This window comes from Podarcis gaigeae, assembly GCF_964106915.1.
Source record: "Podarcis gaigeae genome assembly, chromosome: 3".
NCBI lineage: Eukaryota > Metazoa > Chordata > Lepidosauria > Squamata > Lacertidae > Podarcis > Podarcis gaigeae.
This window is the reverse complement of record NC_139680.1, coordinates 62844173-62865931: the sequence shown is the minus strand read 5'-3', so window position 1 is coordinate 62865931 and position 21759 is coordinate 62844173. Positions and strand designations below refer to the sequence as shown.

Below are 21759 nucleotides of genomic sequence, written 5' to 3'. Positions count from 1 at the left end.
AAAAATTAGTGTAAATGGGATTAGGTGTTCATGCAGTATTTACTAGTTCGTGGAGAAAGTTGGCATTTTGTGGCATGTAGGAAGCATTGTGAATATCTTTGGCCAGTGCCTTTCCAAGATCTAAACAGAAGATCTAATCCACTTGAAGTAATCTCCGGGTGACAGATTGATGTTGTGTAGGCTATGCAGACTGTGTTAATTATAATTGTGCCACTCCCATCAATTGTTTCTTTCCAGGTTTTTTGTTTTCTTCCAAGCCTCCTGCTGTTTAATCTAACATGCACCCATGGCCTTACTTGGCAACCAGAGGATCCTCTCCTCAGAGCCACCCCACCCCCTGAAATCAGGCTTAACAGAAGCATTATATTCCAGCCAATATAATAGGTTGTGTGCTAGGTGCTTGGATGCAGTGCAAATATGTGGCAGCCACAAAAGTTGGTCTGGTTGGCATAGGTTTGCAACCCCTGATTATATGCCTGTATGCATATGCTTTTCCATTAAAAAAAATTCTGTCAAAAGATTCATTTTAAATGACAGTCAGTTAAAAACATAATGAAATAAAATAGATCAAAACATAGGAGCACCAGCAAACACTAGTTCTTGTATCTGTTTAACTAAAAAGTTATACCTATTGGTGGAAGATGTAAGAGCTTAAGAAGAGCCCTGCTGGATCAGAACAAACACCCATCTGGTCTAACTTAGCATCCTGTTCTCATAATGGCCAGCCAGATGTTTCTGGGAAGCCCACAAACAGGACATGAGTGCAGCAGCACCCTCCCCACTTGTGATTCTAAGCAAGTGGTATTCAGAGATATAGTGCACTTGACCCAAAACCTCCCTTAGTGTAGAGTTCCAATGTCTGGGCACAACCAATGAAAAGACTCTTTGGAGTTCTTGCCAGATGCACATTCTGTGCTGCAGGACAGAGAGGAGGGTGACTCTTTGAAGTGGTCCTCCATTCAGCATCTTCAGAAATTCCTTCTACAGATGGAAGAAGTGAGGGGGAAATAGATATATAATAGGGGTGTACACCAGCCACAAGATCCAACTTATATCTGTAGTTTTGGGGAATCAGCCAGCTCTGAGCCATTCTGTGTCTTTTCATGTCAACTTGTTATCTGGGACCACATGATATTTGTTAAAAACGAAGCAGTACTGTTTTCTTCCTATTCATTATAATGTGAAACCTACAACAGCTATAACTCCTCCCCCCTTTTCACAGAAGTAGATTGAATTTACAGATGCCACAGTCCCTCAATAGTGGCATCTGTAATCATAGGCACATTTACCCAGTGAATTTTGTGCAGGGTACCTTTCCAGTTTGTTTGGTTTTTTTAACATGATTTAAAAAAAAAAATATGCCAGAATTTGGATTGGGTAGTTTGGAGGTGGGATGCACCTTCTGAGGAAATGAAGCTTGCCCATTTTCAGAATGAAATTTGCAGTGGTTTCTCCACAAGGGCAAATGTTACTCTTCTTTCAAGAAAAGAATAGATAACCACGGAGCTGAGGAGAGCACAATTCCCAGGAAGATTTGGGGATCTGGTTGCTCCAAGGGTCCTTAGTTGTGGGGTAGGCTTCTGCGTGCGCTCGCATACACCCCCCCCCCCCCGATTTTGGGGGATACATCCCATTTTCTCAGTGAGAGACTTCTCCATTGACTTGTACTTCAAGAATGGCTGGGGAATGGAAAACATAACCTTCTCAGTTCAGATTCTGTTACCCCCAAAGGTTATTGGTAGGAACTGGCATCTGCCCTGATGGGTTTTTAGGGATACAGTCGTGATCTTTCCATTGGGAAACACATAGATTCATGTGAAAAGATACAGCTCAAATCAATGTGAATGGAGTGATTTCAGAAAATAATTCAATAATTCACTGTGATTAAAGCTAGACCTGTCTGTTAAAAATGAAAGCTCTCCTCCCCTTCCCCTCTCAAGATGTGGATGTTTCCCAAGTCAGATTGGCTTCATTTCTCTGAAGACACAGAAAAAACTGTTGTGGGTTTTTTGGACAACCAAGGCCACAGAGCTGGGTGAAAGGTTAAGGTAAAGGTAAAGGTACCCCTGCCCGTACGGGCCAGTCTTGGCAGACTCTGGGGTTGTGCGCCCATCTCACTTAAGAGGCCAGGGGCCAGCGCTGTCCGGAGACACTTCCGGGTCACGTGGCCAGCGTGACAAAGCTGCATCTGGCGAGCCAGAGCTGCACACGGAAACGCCGTTTACCTTCCCGCTGGTAAGCGGTCCCTATTTATCTACTTGCACCCGGAGGTGCTTTCGAACTGCTAGGTTGGCAGGCGCTGGGACCGAGCAGCGGGAGCGCACCCCGCCGCAGGGATTCGAACCGCCGACCTTTCAATCGGCAAGTCCTAGGCGCTGAGGCTTTAACCCACAGCGCCACCTGCATCCCTGGGTGAAAGGTTAGGGAGTTCCTAATCCACCTCAATACACTTTTGTAACTGCATAGTCCAATTCAGAAACATTTCTCAAATCACCCTAATTTGCTTCATAGTTTGGAGTAAACTCAGTGCAGGCACACACCCCTCCTATATGCTATAGAGTGGCTGGGTACATTCCTCTTTCTGTAGGGTTCAAAAAAGGTTGGATAATTGACTCATAAAACAAATAACCTTATCTTGACACAGTCAAGTTCTTCCTTCCTGTAGGAGGTGGGGTGGGATTAGGGCTTCCTCCATCAAATGAATATTGGTTTGTTAATCTATATTTGTCATCTTCCCAGAATTCTGTATTAATTAAACATAATTATCTGTAACATACCGATCCCTAAACAATAGCTCATAACTTTGTACTTTTTGATTCTTCCCTAGTTAGTAGTTGGCAAGCTTCGTGCTTAATTGCTAGATAAGCAGATCTCAGTTACTTAATATATAAATGTAATGTTGTTTTATTTAAGAGATAAATACACTTCACACACACACACACACACACACACACACATGCTAATGAGCCTTTTCTGCTGCGAGCTTTTTAGTTTCTTTTCCCTGATAAGTTAAGGTGTAACAGACACGGATTGACATAGCTTCAGCGACATATTGAACGTAGCAGTGTGGTAGGTCCTTCCTACGGTGCTCTGTTTCAGTTATGAACCCATTCCAGCTATCTGAAGCTACATTCTCAGGACTTGAGTCTGCGTAGGTGTCCCTCATAATACATAGCCCTGCATTCCATACAGTTCTGTAGGATTAAAGTCAGTCTGAAATAGTTGCCTCTAGTCCAAGCTTTGCCTTCCTTTGTCCACATCTCATCTGATTTCCGCCACGCCCCTTAGATACTCATCTTTGGTGTGGTGTGTCAATTTAGGCCGCAGCAGCACCTTTGATTATTTCAGAGAACAATAGTCCAGAGCTTTTGCAGCAGACTAATTATAAAATCATATTGGTAGAACACAGCCAGTGACGACGTGCAGGAGTCAGAGTTATTTTCTTATGAAGTAGTTCATATGAAAGGGTTGTGTTGTAATCAATTTACACAGAAAATAAATCTGGTCTCTCCCAAATCAAGAAGGGAAATCAATTGCTTAGTCAAGGGCTTCTCAAGAAAGGATGACTTTACACTATTAAGTACTCAGGAGCAGCATGTAGAGGGGTCATCATGTCAGTTGATCATCTCACGTTGTCCCTGTGGTGCTCTCTAATTCAATTCCTTTTGACTTATCATTAAATTTACCTTTCCCTCTAAAGTTGTGTAGGCAGTTTTGTTTTCTGCATGCATTTTTTGGTTTGTGCTTCCATCACATGGTTTCATGGGTAGCTAATAATACCTCAGAAGATAGAATCAGGATTCAATATGACCTTAATGGTTTGGAGAAGTGAGCTAAAACTAACAATATGAATTTACTGATTGGTATGTATGTGTCTTTGTCATGGCATGTTCCAATTTGAAACCTTCAGTTAATAAATATCCTGCTTAGGCTGATGAACATATGAGGTTTGAATATTAAGATATACATTGTTGAGTCATCCCATGGGCCAAGAACCAAATGATTTTGTTCAGCTTAGAAAATGTCACTTTTAAACCATGTTTCTTCACAGTGCTGTTTATGTGCTGGAGATAAAAGAAAAACAAGATGAAAAGGATATAAAAAGAAATAGAATCCATCCATGCTCAACCTTAAAAAAATGATAGTAATAGAACTTGTAAAAATGTTACTGGTTTCTAATCCATGAAGACATAGTCTTTGTTTAGAATAACACTAGACCACGGTTTAGTTCTACCTGGATGAGACTAGCCTTCTCCTGAATCAGCACGCTCCTCCCCTCTCCTCCCCTGACACACCTGAGAGGATCTGGACTTTGCGCTTTTAGTTACAACAGTTCACCACTTTTTCTGAACCACAAATTGTGCATAATGCTATTGTTGTGCTGAATGCTGTACCTACTTTTGCAAAAGTCTTTGCTTCCTGTGAAATTCTTTTCCTGCCATTTTTGCAGTGTGCAGAAGAATTTTGGAGAATATTCAGTGGAGTGGGTTCTTTGCATTTATCCTACTGAATGTATGAGGTGGCAGAGGGGTCTTCTAATCCCTATGGGTGTTTTGTTTGGCCACTGCAGCACAGAGCTTGCCTTTCAAAAGCTTACAAGCTGGCAGCTACTTTGTTTCAGACTAGCTTTTTGCATTGCCATGTATGGTGGGGTGGAGACGCCCTCCCAATGCCCGTATTTCGGCTTCTAACTTGGAAAGAACTGGGGCTGGGTGTCGGTGAGGTTTGTAGGTGCACAGGCAATGTACCTGATCAGTCCCAACCTCGCTCGCTACCTGCCTCATCCCAACCCCATTCAGGCAAGCAGCAGTGATGCTTGTGTTGAAGGGGTGATTTGGCAGCTCTTCAAACCGTGCGCCACCACGAAAATGTTTCTGACCCAAAAGCCCAAGACTGAAGGCACAAGGTATATTTCTTTTCTTTAGAAAAGACCTCCTGCATTTCAAGGAAGTGCTCTTTCTCAGGAGAAATTTCATTCTACATAGAGGAGAATTTAGCTGCATTCTACTTTTATTTGCCTTTTCATATCTGAATGGATAACAACAACAACAACAACATTTTTAAAATTTATATAACAACAACAACAACATTTCAAAAATTTATATCCCACCCATCTGCTGGGTTTCCCCAGCCACTCTGGGCGGCTTACAACATATAGTGGTACCTCAGGTTACATACGCTTCAGGTTACAGACTCTGCTAACCCAGAAATAGTGCTTCAGGTTAAGAACTTTGCTTCAGGATAAGAACAGAAATTGTGCTCCGGCGGCGCAGCAGCAGCAAGAGGCCCCATTAGCTAAAGTGGTGCTTCAGGTTAAGAACAGTTTCAGGCTAAGTACGGCCCTCCGGAACGAATTAAGTACTTAACCTGAGGTACCACTGTATATAAAAACACAACAAAACATCAAACATTAAAAAACAAAATATCCTATACAAGCAATGAATAAATCAATAGAAAACAACAACAATAACAACAACAATAAACAGCTTGCAGTTATACCCAAATTAAATAACCGTCTAACCTAACTAAACTTTTAACCAACACCAACCCAACGAAACCAAAACAGAGGAACCAAAATTAGAACTGTAAAACATTTTAGCTAGTTGCCCCAACCCTAGAGTTGTTCCAGCAATGTCCCTCTGGCCTCCCAGGAACCTTTTAGCTGTTCAAGATGAGTCTGGGCCCTACCCTTTAGGCCAGGTGGAAATGGGGCTTGCAGCAGGGAGCTGGTCTTTCTTCCAGCACTCACAGCAGCAGCAATCCCTGGGTTACTGGACGAAAAGAAAGCTATTCACCTGCCCTGCTTGCTCCAACCTTGCATAAATACCCATCATACTGATATACTTTAAAATAGGATCATTTAAAACTTTTTATTTTTTTACCTGAAACACCCTTCCACCCTCAGCGTTAGCCACAAAAGTTTTAAGAGTCAGACGTTATAGCTGATTGCTTAGCCAAGATGTTGTAATTCAAGCACTGGGACTTCCAAGATTCAGAAGTTCCAAGTTTTGGCAATCCCAACTTGGATAGAAACCAAAAGTCTGAAGTCATTCCCTCCTCCAGGGTGACATGTATGGACAAAGACCCACACATGACAAGTTTAAATTGGTGAGTAGAATGAGCATAAACTAAAAGGATAATTAATCAAGACATGCCACAATGTCCTATTATCCGTAGCCAAATAACTTTTTGGCGCTTGGACCAATGGCATTCTTTGTAAAACACAGCCTAGCCATGTTGTCCAAAATCCAAAGAACTCCTAAATCATACCATGTGGGAATTATTTACTCCTCCCCTTAGAAGAGCCAATTTAAAAGCCATGTCAGAAACCTATTTTAAAAGTCCCTCTAGTTATAGGCTTGAAGCATATAAGCCCAAAGTGCCTTTAAGCATGAAGAACTAGTTTCATTGTTCTTTGGTTTTTAGCTGTTGCTGAGATTTTAGTGTCATATTGTTGCTTATAACAACAAAAAGACAATATTTCCTAATATTGTTCACCCCTTACTTTTACTTGTTGCATTATTACTTTTAATGATGTGTGTAGCTAAAAATATGCTGCTAGACACTTTGGTATTCATTGTTGTAAGAAATATGGGATGAACATTTTAAATAAAAATTTATGATTTTATTAGAAATTATATTTGATTGTGTGTGTGTGTTCACATGCACAACACATATTAACACTTTGTGCTTCACCCTGTATACCTTAAATTAATGATGTACACCTCAGTTTTAAACTCTGCCCTCAATCAACAGAGGTGTACTCATAGACAAGTAATAGACAAGTTCATCTTTCCTTTTCTCCAGCAGCTCACTGCTAAACTACAAGTTGCTTTTTTAAACTCAAAGGAATGTAAAAGCAGCTGGTGTGCTTCTGACTTGACAAGCAGAAATGCACATATGACAACATGGCAGGCACATATTGCTGGATTGTATCCACTGTGCAGAAGAGATTTATGACTTCCATAGGAGAGAGTGGCTTGGACTTAAAGCTGTTTTGTCTGCTTAGATGCAATAGGTAATAACCTCATAAATTATAGGTGGCCTCTGCAGAAAAACAGCTAGGGACCAGTGATGATATTTGGTAATACGCTGGAATAAAGGCACTGCTATTGAAGAATGTAGAGCTATGGAGGCATTTGCCTTAATGTCACCTCTTAATGTCATAAAACTGAAATGTGAATGATACAGTGGTACCTCGGGTTACATACGCTTCAGGTTACAGACTTCGCTAACCCAGAGATAGTACCTCGGGTTAAGAATTTTGCTTCAGGATGAGAACAAAAATCGTGTGGCGGCGGTGCAGCAGTAGCAGTGGGAGGCCCCATTAGGTAAAGTGGTACCTCAGGTTAAGAACAGTTTTGGGTCAAGAACGGACCTCTGGAAGGAATTAAGTACTTAACCCGAGGTACCACTGTACAGCACACCATTCCTATTTTATAAACATTTTTCTAACAATATTGTGAGTCTGTCCTATCTTTCTCTGCTGGACTGTCTCATATAATGCAAAGCTATTATCCACATCTTTGGTTTTCATTTCAGGACTACAAGTACAGAGAAAGATAAAAATGGCAGGTGAAAAATTGCCAAAAGGCAGTGAGTGGCTGGGTTCCATGATAATTACATCTGAGATGTGAAAATAGGGATAAATGTTTCAATACCACTTTGCAAAATCCTTTGAGGGGTTTTTTCAGGTTTGTGTTGTGAGCCACCTTTGGCAGAAGTACAAAGATAAAGACATTTGAAAAGTCCAACATTAGAGGCCGGGAAAGGTTTGAGGGTGGGGGGAGGGGAGTTTTCAGGAGCAGCCCGTAACAGATGATTGATGGTGCCTTGTGAATCACAGAGGGAACTCTGTAGATTCAGACTTCAGGGACCACCATGGAAACGCTTGCTTCTGGGTCACTTTCCTGCAACACTAAAAGGATTGCCACAATTACCTAAGTGGGTGAACAGCTCTGTGAATGGGGAAGCAGACTTTTAGGTAACCTGTTCGCAATATAAACCTGGGGGTTTATAAGTCAATCAGAAAAACCAGAATGTGACCTGGAAGCTAATCTTTATACATACCTCCTTGGCTCCTTAGGAAGAAAGGGCAGGATATAAACTTAATAAACAACAACAATGATAATAATAGTGCGTCTTTATGCAAAGAGAGTAGTGAAGGCTGCTTCTAGATTTTTATGTATTTGTTCATGACTCGCATACTGTTGTTTCTCACATTCAGCCATGATGTGCAGAAGCACATTCCATCTCTTTAGACTTTTCTGTTTGGAAAGAAAGCCTTTTGTTAAACATTTGGTCTTAACTCGCAAATTTAAAGTTGTTTCTGCTTACTCCCACCCCCATCCATTCCATCAGCTACATAAAATTTCCAAAAAAAATATGGTCATCCTTCCTCCACTTAGCTGGGCTTAAATGGCCAGGTGTGGCAGGCATTTGCATTCACCCTTCTGCAAAAATACAGGTCACAGGGTTCGTTTCCCAACTGTTAATGAAACCTCAGTGCAGTAATGTGTCTGTACACAGGAGCCTTGTCTGATGCATTTGGCACAAAGTGTGTTTTGATTGTGCCCAGGCTGAATTCTGCACATAAGACGGCTTTTAAAAGTTTGATACAAACATATTTTAGCTGCATAGGGAACAAAGGGTAGGCAGTGATATGCAAAGATAGAAAGTCTCTATTTTATTTTCAGATAACAATTTCTGTGCCTAGCAACGCAAACATCCGGGGGGTAGGGAGAGAAGGCCAGCTTGGAGGAATTTGCAGGTTTTCCATGGTGACAGATTTCTCTTGTTCCTGGGCATCTCTCTTTCTGGCTGATCGCCAGCTTCTCAGGGCAGGTTAGCATTTGTTCTGACTGTGGAGATCTAGTGCTTCTGCCAGCTATTTTGCAGTGGGCTCAAGCTCCCACAGAGTGCCTTTCCTGGGAGATACTTTTTGCCATTCTAAGTGGTTGTTAGGAACATCTAAGGCACCTGGTGCTCCACAGCTTTTCCTGTTGACAGCTCCAAAGGCTTCTGTATATTTATTTCCAATTTTGTCTTTCAGTTGTATGGCACATTTCTAGCTTCCCTGTCCTCAGAAGGCAAGCTGGAAGTTTTTCGGTGGCAAGTTCTTGCAGTGCTTTGAATTTGCAAAGTACTTAATGGTCTCTATTGTGTTCACCTTTCATTGTTTTTACTCTTTAACAGCCCTGGTAGGTTGTTATTCCTGTTCAGCAGTGTGGAAAAATGAGTTTGAGCCTGAGGTCACTGTGGCAGAGATGGCATGTTAACCCACATCTGTGGCATCAAAGTGTTATCTTTTACTTGTCATAGTGACTTGACTCCTATCGTGTCATAGTGGCAGAAAGAACTGCAGGGTTGAGATGGCAACTGCTCCTTACTCTAGCCCAGGTCTTGTGGCAGCTGCTGCTGTGTGTTCATCTTCTTTCTCCTCCTGCAATTTACAGAAATACTTTGCCCATCCTATGATGTCACCATATTACATGTTTTTCCTGTTCCACATACGATGATACAGGATTATTTATTGGCGTTTTGAGTTGCATGAGGAACATTGTCTGGGGCCAGACATTATTCATTGATTTGCTTTAGCATTTTATTTTCACTTTAATGATTGTTTTATGTATGTTTTCAATTTACAGTGTTCCTGAATACTTTTTTTTGTATCCAAACAGAATGAACAATTTGCATGTAGGGGGGAAATCATTATTTGGGGGCTACCAGTTTGAAGCTTTGCCTCTGCCCCTATGTGTTTTGCTCTTTGGTGTTGCTCCACCTTCCTTTCAACATGTGGATATAGCACCAGCCATCCTGCTGTTTTTGCACATCAAGCCTGGCTAGCTAGGGCATGAATTCCAGCTGGTGGTGTCTAAATTGCTATTTGCACTGAGGTTTGTGGTTAGGAGGATGTGCACTTTCTAATTTAGCCCCTGGCTAGAATAAAAGAACTGGCTTTATGAAGAGCAGTATAAAAATGGTCTTCTGGACAGACAGAAAAATGGTTTTATTTATAGGGAGTTTGTAGGAGATTTGCATTTAATGCAGTTCGAACCAGCTGTTTAGAAGTTTGTTTTCAATGAGCTATTTTATTTCAAAACAAATACGTCAATAAAAGATTATGGATGAACGTACAGGCAATTGAATGTAAGCAGCATCTTCTGTACTGAGCCCTGTCATTAGCAAGGATCTCACAGTATGATGCCAGGAGAGACTGCAGAAGCAAAGCAGTAAACAGGATGGAGTGGATGGTTCAAAGCATTAGCCCCAGGGACTCTCTGGTGGTTGAAACTGGCCCCAGCACCACCATTGGTGCTGCTTTGCTGGTGCTTTACCTGTTGAATAATGGGTAGACATGGCAGACGACACAGCGATTTCTCCAAAGCAGCTCTTTATTTTGTAAGCTGGAACAGAAAACTGAACAGCAAACAGCTCAGCCGGCCTGCTTTTATAGGCAGCTGCCTGTCAACATTGTAGCAACAACAACCCAGGGTTTCCCGCCTAAAATAACTGACGTGGACCTGAGTGAAAACTACATACACAATACTCCTGGTGGCCAGGGTGAGAACTTCAATACATAACACCCCTCCCCACCGAGATAAGGCGTTAGTTACAATCATAATGGTTTCCTTATATACAGCACTACACGTAATGGTTCAATTAGGCACAAAGCATATCGGTTACATTTCACATACTTCCATTAGACCAACAGTGTTACATGTCCAACAACATAGTCCTTTAAATATGGTCTACTGGCCTTGTGGATTTCCTGGGCGGAGAGTTCAACAGCTTCTGAGGCCACGGCCTCCTCAGTGGCTTTCTGCAGCGTGAGGTCTGGCGTGGCGAGGAGATGCCGTTGCAGACGGATGTCCCGGACCCCACAGACGATTTGATCCATCAGGGCATCATCTAAGTCTCGGAACTCGCAGTGCATTACAGCCTGTCAGAGGGCGGTGGTGTAGTTGTTGATTGACTCCCCCTCTGCCTGGTTCTGGTGGTAGAACGCATGGCAGGCAGTTATCTTGGATGGCTTTGGGGCATAGTGGTTGCGGAGCTTCTCTTGAATCGTGTCCCAAGGTGCTGCCTGGACTGCTAGAGGCGCAACCAATGCTTGGGCCGTCGCGAACACTTCAGGGCCACAAAGGCTGAGGAGAGGCCCCGCTTCTGCTCTACAGACCCTCTTGTCAGCTCATTTGCTTGGAGGTAGCAGTCAAACCGAGCGAGGTAGGAGTCCCAGGATTCAGAGGCTGGGGCAAACGGCGGTAGAGGCACGGGGGAAGCCATGGTTCCGATGCCGACGTGGAGGCGATGGATGGTACACCGTGCTCTAGCCAGAACAGTCAGCTCTGAATTGGTTCTGCTCTGTGATTTCGCTCAGTGTTTCAGCTCCGTGATTCAGCTCATCTCAGAGGGTGGCCGCGTCTGGCTGTGCTCTGATGTCCACCGATCCCATTCTCGTCGCCAGTGTTGAATAATGGGTAGACATGGCAGACGACACAGCGATTTCTCCAAAGCAGCTCTTTATTTTGTAAGCTGGAACAGAAAACTGAAGAGCAAACAGCTCAGCCGGCCTGCTTTTATGGGCAGCTGCCTGTCAATATTGTAGCAACAACAACCCAGGGTTTCCCGCCTAAAATAACTGACGTGGACCTGAGTGAAAACTACATACACAATACTCCTGGTGGCCAGGGTGAGAACTTCAATACATAACATTACCCTTATCCTTACAGGAGCAACTGGCTGCTGTTTGCATTGCTGAACCCGGCAGTGTAGTGCTATGATTGTGCTGCCTGTTGATCTAAATAAAATCCAGAATAGTTAAGGTGGTACCTTAGGTTAAACGAACTTGTTTAGTGAAAATAGTGTGTTCCTGTTTTGAGCTGTAATGGATTTTCTGACATAGAATGGAAAGCAGTATGACTGATTTGTTATTTTCTGCAGACGGATGGGTTACTTTATAAATGGCAATGCAAATTCTTTGTGCAAGTAGCACAGGGGTGGGAAGCTTGTTTCAGGCCAAAAGCTGCATTTCTTTCCGAATGGTCTTCCCAGGGCTGCATGTTAGTGGTAGGCAGGGCCAGAGGCAAAAAGTAGGTGGAGCAAGGAAGGTGTCTATGCTTCAGCAAAAATCATGGTTTCTAAACATACACCTTTCTCCATCCAGGCAACCAAGAGGCATGTCAAAGTTCAAGAATACATTCTAGCTAGACAAAAGCACTTGAGGAGTATTGGTGGGTGTGGCATAGGAAGCAAGAATGTGTTCTGAAAAGGAGGCATGGCCAGGGGAGTGGTCCGAGGGCCAGGTGGTGAGGTCTGAAGGGCCGCATCCAGTCTCCAGGCTCTGAGGTTCTCCACCTGTGAAATAGACAGTGTCCAGCCATGTAATATACCATGCCAATCAGTTTTGTAAACATGGTTTAACAGGAATCACCTGGTCTTCTACAATGACCAGTTTCTCATGAGAAAGCATATTCAGAAGCATTACATCTAGTTCTTTCTTTACTGCTGGCATTCCTGGGTCACATCCCTGCTATTTGCAAGTAGCTGAAGGAACCAGCACACAAAAGAGGTGTATCTCTAGAATTGCATGTTACAGTTGGCACAGGGATACAATTGTAAATGGTATCCCTGTGTTGAGTTCTCTCTCTCTCTGTTAAAATATAAGAATACTTAGTTGTGACGTGATATCAATGTTACACATTTTCCCTTTCCACATCAATGGCTGCCATTGGTGAGGGCAGGGCAATGTACGCAGTGAGCTCATTGCACAGATCAATAATTACTATATGTTATGAGAGAGGAAGAGAACAATGGCATGGTGGTGCCATATTTTTTTTTGAAGCATCTCTGTGGCCCTCGTAATTAGTATCTCCATGGTTGGTAAAGTGATAAACTTCCCATTATGTTATTGTTATTATTAATTTAATGTATTTCTCACCTTTCATCATCAGATCCCAGGGTGGGTTGCAACAATTAAACATTCAATATGAAAAACAGTTAAAGCAAATTAGTCACAGAAATAGAATGAAACATATCTCTCAAGTGTCATGATATAGTGGAAACTAAAATGACAACGTCAGACGCACCTTGTGGGTAGTGAATGCCACAACCTTGAAGAATTCCCAGGCCGCCCACCCAACCACACCAAACATCTGAGGGCCCCCTCTGCTGATCTTGGCATCTGAGAAGTCTTGTAGGGAAGCAAGCAGTCTTCCAGGTATTTGGGACCTATTTTTTTAGCGCTTTAAACACTAATGTGAGCGTCTTGGGTTAGGCCTGGGAACAAACTGTCTTGACAATTCAGCTGCTTTAGAACAGTGGCTGTTTGAGTTCTAAAAGTGAGCCCAAGTCAGTAATCTGGCTGCTTCATTTTGGTCCATCTGAAGTGGTGTTGTTGTTGTTGTTTTAAGGAGGGGTGTTAGGGAGAGAAATAAGTTCCCATTGTATAAAACAAAAGCTGACACATTATGCACTGTGACACCACTTTTGAGTGTTCGCAGTATTCTGACCCTTAGTTTGCAGGACTGAAACTCATTTCTTAAAAGCAATTGATTGATGAGAATGCTCAGATATCTACTCATCTAGGTAATGACACAGCAGGGGCTGGGTACCCTCACAGGTGAGGCCCAAGAGCTTGAACTGAGGCAGAAAGTGACTGAGGGTATCTTTCTGGGATTCCACCTTGGCCTGCCTCCACTAATGCTAACCTGCACCTTCTTTTCTCTCCCACAAATCCCCATGAGACTCCCCTCTCTCGAGCCATGGAATATTTTGCTTCTCTGTCACCATGGTAACGTTTCCACCTCTGTGTTCAGGGCTATTCCCTCAGGCCCTGGCTTCCCACAGGAGGGTGACCCAAAGGATATGTAGTACACTTAACTGCCACTAAAATCAATGAGACCCCAATCGTTTGGATTTATGTTTATACAGGCTTTCTGTGGTTCTCACCCACAACTTGTTCCACCTTGTAAAACTATTCGAAGATTATATTGTAATTGGAGGTTTTGGAGTACTTTTTAAATTTTCACATAATGGAACTTAGAATTTATTGCTTGCCATATTTCAATGCCTTGAGGTAGTTTTATATAAACATTTTTTATTTTTAAAAATAATTTTATTTATTATTCCAAACAAGAAAAACATAAAAGAAAAAGAAAATATATACCATACATTTTTAACACTAGCTTTACAGAAAAAGGAGCAAAGAGACTCAAAAGAAAGCAAAAATTAACCTTTTTTAATTAAAAAAAACAACATTTGCCTTATCTGAGACTGGGATAAAATAGGCCTCATTTATTTAAAACAAAGCAAAACAATGAGGTGTATTTGACAATCCCTCAAATTTAACATAAAAAAGAAAATGAAATTGTATAGGAGATTATTATTTAGTGACACAACTAGACAGGAGACTGTCTTAATAACCCCCACTGTCATTTTTTATGGCATTTTCTCATTGCATTAGTACTTTACCTTAATTCCAAAGCCTCCCAGACATATGAATAAAAAAAATGAATGTTATATGAATATTCATCACAGTGGGCCCAATTAGAACTGGGGACCTTAGACCCACCGTGTGCTTACCAGTCCTTTATCATTTTATTTTTAGCAATGCCACCCTTTGCCTGCACCACAACTTCCTGAGGTGGGACTAGCATGCACTAAGTCTAGCCAATAATAGTCTGGGGGTTCCAGTTATGTGCTGGTGCTGTTGTTTCTTTGCCTCCATTACAAAATACATGTTCTTAGAAAATTACATAATGAAGTGATAAAATGCAAGGGTTCTGAAGCCAAAACATATGTTTTCTTATATGCCCAAATGCTTGTAGAGACCACTGTTTACATTACTGATTAGTAACGCATTTGTCGGTTTGTTCTTGCTGCAGATAGCAAACACTGAAGGGAGAGAGGGGGAATAATACTCAGAATCCTCCAGTTGTAAATGGGTTCCAGACCTGTTTTATCCTTTACATTTCGACACTGTATTCCTTCAAAACCACATCTGCATTCTGCATGATGGTGGGAATCCCTTTTCTAATCTGGTCTCTTGTCTGCATACTTTTATGCATTTAACTCTTTTGATGAAAGCAGAGCAATGAGCCCACAGTCTTTCCCATGGCTTGTGGCCGGTATTCATGTGGAAGCAGCAGAACTACTGCAAATGTAAATGCATGTACAGTACGGGCAGCCAGTTTGCATAAAAATGAGAGGTCTTCTGACAGACTGTGCACCTAACTTCCATCTCATCAACACTGGGAGTGGGGGCAAAGAAACTGGAGGCAGGGGTGTCAACAACAGGATTTTCTGCTCCAGGACACTATATGGAGAGACAGAAGTGTGCACAGTCTTACAAAACATTGCCTATGCAGCTTTGTATCCGCTTTTGCAGAGGTGGTGGAGGGCCCCCAAAATAATTTGGGGGTCATACATGGTGACACAGTTTGTATTGTTATGGGTTTGGAGGGGCAGATCCCCCTAAATTCTTAATTTAGTCAATGTTATAATTTAGCTAATATTTTATGGGAAGATGCCAGGCACAGTGTAAGAAACAAATCAAGGCTACACCTGTATTCCTTTTCAGGAGATCAGCTAATAGAGGTGCCATTAAGAAACAGATCAGATAACTGGGCCATTGAGAGCAATTGAAAATGCAAATACTGTCATTCCCCTGGCTCTGAGTAACGGACAGAGACAGGAAAATTGGGAAGGGGAGGTTGCCAGGGTTACAGTGGGCATGATGTCCCCACAGGAAGAAAGTGTCCTTTTGCAGGAGGTTTTTGAAAAGAACAAGAAGAAAGGGAGGGAGGACAGGACTCCATGCAGACTGGCTGGGAGAGGTTGTGCCCAGAGACCAGGGGGCATGGCTGGCTTCTACTCTGGACTCAAGCTTGCTGAAACTATGGAAGAAGCGACAAGAGACAGTCTTGGTGTGTAATGCTCCATACTCCCTCCATCAAGGCTCAGGTGCATATATGTATAAATAAAACCATATCGCTTAAGACACTACAGTACAGTCTCTGCTATGCCTCATTTATCCAAAGGAAACACAAACCCTGGTTAAGCACCAAGAGGCCTGGAATCTTGCACTCTCAGCAGAGATTGGGGTAGCCCATAACAGTATGTTAACACTAAGCCAAACCGCAGCTCAGCCTTAATGCAAGGCTTCCTGGAGAAGAGATCACAATCGTTGCAATTCTTCCCCGCTCCTCCTATGACTGTGCTGCTGTGAGCTAAGCAATGGTTTGGCTTAACCTGCTGTACAAACTGGGGCTTGTGGTTTGTTTCGCTCCAGCCAAACCACAAAATGTAAACCGAAGAACAAAACTTGGTCGCAGCTCGTGGTTTTGTCTGGGGTGGGGCAAACCGTGAGCCTAGATTTGAATGACATGGCAAGTCCAGTCCAGTCATGACTTAGCTCACAGCAGTGCAGCAGGAAGAGGACTTAAGAAGGAGCACAGCAGCTGTGATCTCTCCAAGAGCCCACACACTCGCCCTAAGCTCAAGGTGACCAGCTGAAACTTTCTCCAGAATCACATTTCTGTGTCAGAAAAGGCTTCACTAGTTTAATTTCTGCCTCTCACAAGAGCCCTGTTCTTCTTCAGTGCCAACCCTAAACCAGGCAGTGACCTCAAGTTTCATGAGTTGTAAACCTGTTACATCAGTGTAGGTCTTCCATCAGTTCATGCAGGGGTTCATGTAGGCCACACTCTCTGAACCATAATGGTCCATCCCCAGCAATATGGATCAACTAAGTATGGAGTTTATTTACATTCACATTAACAGGGTAATTTCTAAAAAATGTTTACATACTAAGAAAACAACAGTATCATTTTTGCATAAAATGAAACCCGAGTTATAGAAAGCACATGAGTTTTCTGCCACGTTTTGCCGTTGGAAGGACACATCACAGTTCAGTCACAGCTACAATGATTTCAAATTGACAAAAATAATAATAATCCTCACTTGTTTACCAGGGACAATGAAAAGAAAAAAACCAGCTTCAGAATAAAGCAAGATGTCCCTTTAAAATTGCACATGTAACCTCTTCTTCATTGATTCCAGAAAAAAAATGTATATGTATCCAGGAAGACCCCCCCCCCCAACAGCTTCAAAATCAACAAGCTCCTTCTCCATAATCTCTTGGTTGGTCTTCCCTGATGCACATTTAATTTTTTTCAATAGCTATGAATTTGAAATCATTGTAGCTGTGACTGAACTGTGATGTGTCCTTCCAACGGCAAAACGTGGCAGAAAACTGTCATTGTACCAGAAATGTATCAACAGTCAATGTGTGTTTGGGGTCCGTTTTCCTTCCTGAACCTGCTTTCAGATTCTACCTCTGAATGTGTAAACAAATAATACAATGAGATGCTCAAAGGGACCATTAGAGGATGTATCACATAAGCAAGCTTTATGAGGTCTAGAAGCTTTGTTTCCTTAAAATATAATGTGGGTTTCTTAAGTCTGTGTGTATAATACAGGATTCCTTTTGTTCCATTGCATCTGCACAGCAGAATTCAATATATCTTGTTCCTGCCTACCTTTGAGGATTCTAACTTAGCAATATACCTAAAAAAACCATCCCTTTTCTCAGATTTAATGGAAAGCATGGAGGGAGGAGATTAAATTGCCTTAATTTAGAAACAGCAATAGATGCTATATTTTCTACCCTCTTGCATCGCTTCCCCATAATCTATTTCCTAGGACAGATAGTTGAGCTGAGATGTGGCCAATTAGTTTGGTGAGGGCTGACATGAAATTTTTTAACCCAAGACACTAAATTTCTTGCAAGTGTTGTTCCTAAAGAGAAGGTAATTCTATCTGAAATTTAAAAGCACATTAATTGGAAGTACTGTATGTAAATTGCAAGCAGCTTTTAGGCTCCTGGGCAGCATACCCTGGGTTCAAGTTTGCTCATCTGGTGTTGTTTTGTTGATTATTACCTACTTACTGAATTCAACATGTATGAGAAATATGAGTGGAAAAGAAGGTTAGAAATATTTCATAGATATTAAAACCTCAGTGCATATCTGGTACATCCATAAAACATGAAGGTGCCATTTGTTGCAAAACAATTTGGAATAACTGCCCTGAAAATGCATTTGGAGTTTTTTGTGAGCTTAAAGCACCAGGAATGTAAATTTGCAAGATGCTGCCACAACTTCTTGGAAGGCAATTAATGCAGTGCAAAAGGAGCCATTTTAAGAACAAAAGACTGTGAGACACGCATACAAAATGAGGGATCCCAGATTTTCGAAAGCACATTTTCCAGTTGGCAACAGTTAATTTTTATTTTTATTTTTATAAAAAGAAATTGTTATTAAAACCATAGTTAGAATGGTGTAAGAGCCCAAGCCTAGGGAAAATGTTTATATCACAATTTGAAATCTGCACATGCGCATTGTTAAAATTATATGCTTTGTGGGTGGAGGGGGGAATGAACAAGTTTATTTCATATGTGTCCCTTAATTATTTATTTAGTTTTATGTGTAGCCATCTCCCTTAGTCTCTGAGGGGTGTGTGAGGGGTATGTTTCTTTCAGCAATTGCACTTTTTTAAATGGAAGGAAAGAAGGGGGGGGGGGGAGAGAAAATCCTTTACCAAAACATTCTATAAATAACTCTAAAACAGCCAGTGCCCTTGGACAACTGATAATAGCTGGTTGTGCAGTTACTGCTTTGGAAAGGCCACAGTCTTGTGGCGGCTCATGGTACCATGGCTGGTGACAGAGATTGCATTCTTTACTGGTGCTAACACCACATTTTGGTACCTTTCCCGCAGCATGTTTTGCATATGTATTGTTAACTTAGGGACACTTATTGCTTTGTGTAGCCAAAAGAGCCTGCCAGCTTTGACCTGCACACACATATAAATTGCTCTCCCTGCCCTATTTAAAATAAAAACCAAAAAAGGAATTTCCCCCCTACTCCTGCCTCATAAAGGGAGAAGTATCTATGTCTACACATGTGCTCCTTCAAACAGACCTGATTTGTGTATATTTTGTATTCAGATAAGTGTACATGAGTACAGAAAGTAAGCTAAGAAGTGGAATTTGCTTAAGAAGTGGTGGTTTCTATTTATTAACTTAAAAACAATTTACTCAGGAACTCTAAAGCAAACTCTGTACAGTCCTCAACAGTATTTTGTACATTAAGGTAAAGGTAAAGGGACCCCTGACCATTAGGTCCAGTCGTGACCGACTCTGGGGTTGCGGCGCTCATCTCGCTTTATTGGCCGAGGGAACCGGCGTACAGCTTCCGGGTCATGCGGCGAGCATGACTAAGCTGCTTCTGGTGAACCAGAGCAGCACATGGAAACTCCGTTTACCTTCCCGTCAGAGCGGTACCTATTTATCTACTTGCACTTTGACGTGCTTTCGAACTGCTAGGTTGGCAGGAGCAGGGACCAAGCAACGGGAGCTCACCCCGTTGTGGGGATTCAAACCGCCAACCTTCTGATCGGCAAGTCCTAGGCTCTGTGGTTTAACCCACAGCACCACCCGCGTCCCTATTGTGTACATTAGACTGTGATAAAAAATGGATGATATTGCTCAACCTCCTCTGAACCTTTTTTATTATTGTTGTTTTAAATAGGTGCAGAATATCCTGGAGAGCCATTTCTAAACTGGATTAATGAACCAAGTAGTCGTCGGACCATTATTCACTTTCATCTCTGACATCAACAGAGAGGTAAGAAACTAACAGTTGCCGTATGTTATTTCCAGCATGCTAACATAGCTATGATGAGAGGGCATTGCTTTTATGTGTCAATGTTTCTGTTATGCATTACTTTGGTACACTCATTCATGAGCAGATTGAGACTGTATATACACTAATTGCTGTTTTTGTTTGTACATGTCACACTAAGACAACTTATTGTCTAGAACACATCACTTCTGAATGCTGTTAATGCAGTATCTTGGCCTTACGCTGGAGCTGGGTTCAGGGGGCACCAATAACAGCATATCATTGGGACGAATCAAAAGGTTACACCTTTGTAGAATATCATGGCACCAGGAGAATGAGGTTGAGAATGATGCTCAGAATGGTTTGGCTATCGGGGAGCAGGCAGGCTCCCTGAAAGTTGTTGTAACAGCAACTGCCTACTTAACTGCTTTTATACTTAAGTGTACAGGTTGATCAACATGACCTATTATGCATGGATTTATTAGAATATATTGCTAGGGTTCCCTTAAAGGGGGAGTGTCTGGAAAGCAGTCCAAGCACTGCACCTTCTGCTCCGAATAGCAACGTGGTCTTTAGAAGCAGCTTAGTACTGGTGGAATCTAACCCAGACTTGGTGGGGCAAGGCAGAGACTATAGTGCAAGTGTCTTGATCCTGCTAGTAATATCTGATTCATCCATTGTGAAAATGAGAGGACCTCTTCTCCTCTGTAGGAAGAACTTTCCAAAGACACACGATAACATTCAGGTCAAATCTTCAGAGATTAGGTACTGAAAATGAAAGAGTACTTTTAAATATATAAAACTTATTAAAGCATTGCATTGCACCCTTCTGGTGCAAAGGCATTGCTCAAGGCAGCTAGCCTCCTCTAAAATCTAAAGTTCCATTGATGCTGTCATTGCTTAGTTTTCGCGTTATTTGCAAACTTTTCTATTCATTTAGCCTTTGCTGGGGACTGACATGATATAATGTGAGGTATACATTGACAGCTCTTATTTGCTGTTGTTGTTGTATTATAGTATTTGTTGTTGTGTGGCATGATCTGGTATGCCTGTAACATCTGGAGGGTGTCTGTCTGGATTAAGCATTAATATGTTAGCCTTCATCCAGCCAGCTACTGATACAGAACGTCAGCATCTTCCTCGGTATTAGGTGAAAGGAAAAATAGAGTTGCATGTCATCTGCATATTGATTATGCATAACACACCCTAAACCCGGGGTCAGCAAACTTTTTCAGCAGGGGGCCAGTCCACTGTCCCTCAGACCTTGTGGGGGGGGCGGACTATTTTTTGGGGGGGGGATGATGCAAGAGTACCACGAGCCCTGGTGGCTGCTTACCTGTGTCTTGAGAGTGGCAGGGGCTGGACGATGAGTGGCGCACGTCCAGAGAAGGGCTGCTTAAAATGGCTACCGCTCGAGCGCTGCTGCTGCGGGCACCAACAAAGCCCAGCCCCCTTCCTCCTCTAGGCAGGGTGGGGAGAAGCCAGGAGGAGGGAGGGAGGAGGTGGCGCTGGCGCCGTAGGAGGGAGAGGGAAAGAATACACATGCTGGCGATCCACACGGCAATTCCCAGACCATCTGCAGGCCGGATCCAGAAGGCAATTGGGCCTGATCTAGCCTGCGGGCCTTAGTTTGCCAACCCATGCCCTAAACCTTTGGACAGTCTCTGCTAAATAAGGCGAGGGATGATTAACCTTGCAGGTGACCATCAGCCAATGGCTAAGGCACTGAGCAGGAGTTCCCAGTATCACTTCCTGGAACCATCCCTCAAGGAAGGACTGGAGCTATCACAGAGCAATTCCTGCTAATCCCATACCAGTCAGTCCAGAAGCATATTGTGGTCAAAGGTATCGAATGCTGCTGAGTGAATCAGCAGGAATGTACTCCTTCCTTCCCAGCAAAGGTCATTTAGAAAATGTAGCCAGTGTAACATTTGAATTAGAATTACAGCTGCTAGAAATGTTTTTTTAAAAGTTAGCTACATATAAAAACTTCTTTAAAATTATTTGAACTGTATCATGTAGAATAACATTAAAGCCTTTAAGAAAATATTTTATTTCCCCCTGAATGTTGTGT

General features: G+C 42.4%; 1 protein-coding gene across 5 annotated transcripts in view; it reads left to right on the top strand.

The window, feature by feature from the left end:
* HIVEP2 (HIVEP zinc finger 2) overlaps positions 1 to 21759 on the top strand; it is a 135679-nt gene that overhangs the window by 72918 nt on the left and 41002 nt on the right. For all 5 annotated transcript variants that reach the window (XM_083731580.1, XM_083731583.1, XM_083731579.1 and 2 more), the window contains one exon: positions 19593 to 19688. The gene's annotated coding sequence lies outside the window, so the exon portion shown is untranslated. The remainder of the gene's footprint in view (positions 1 to 19592; positions 19689 to 21759) is intronic.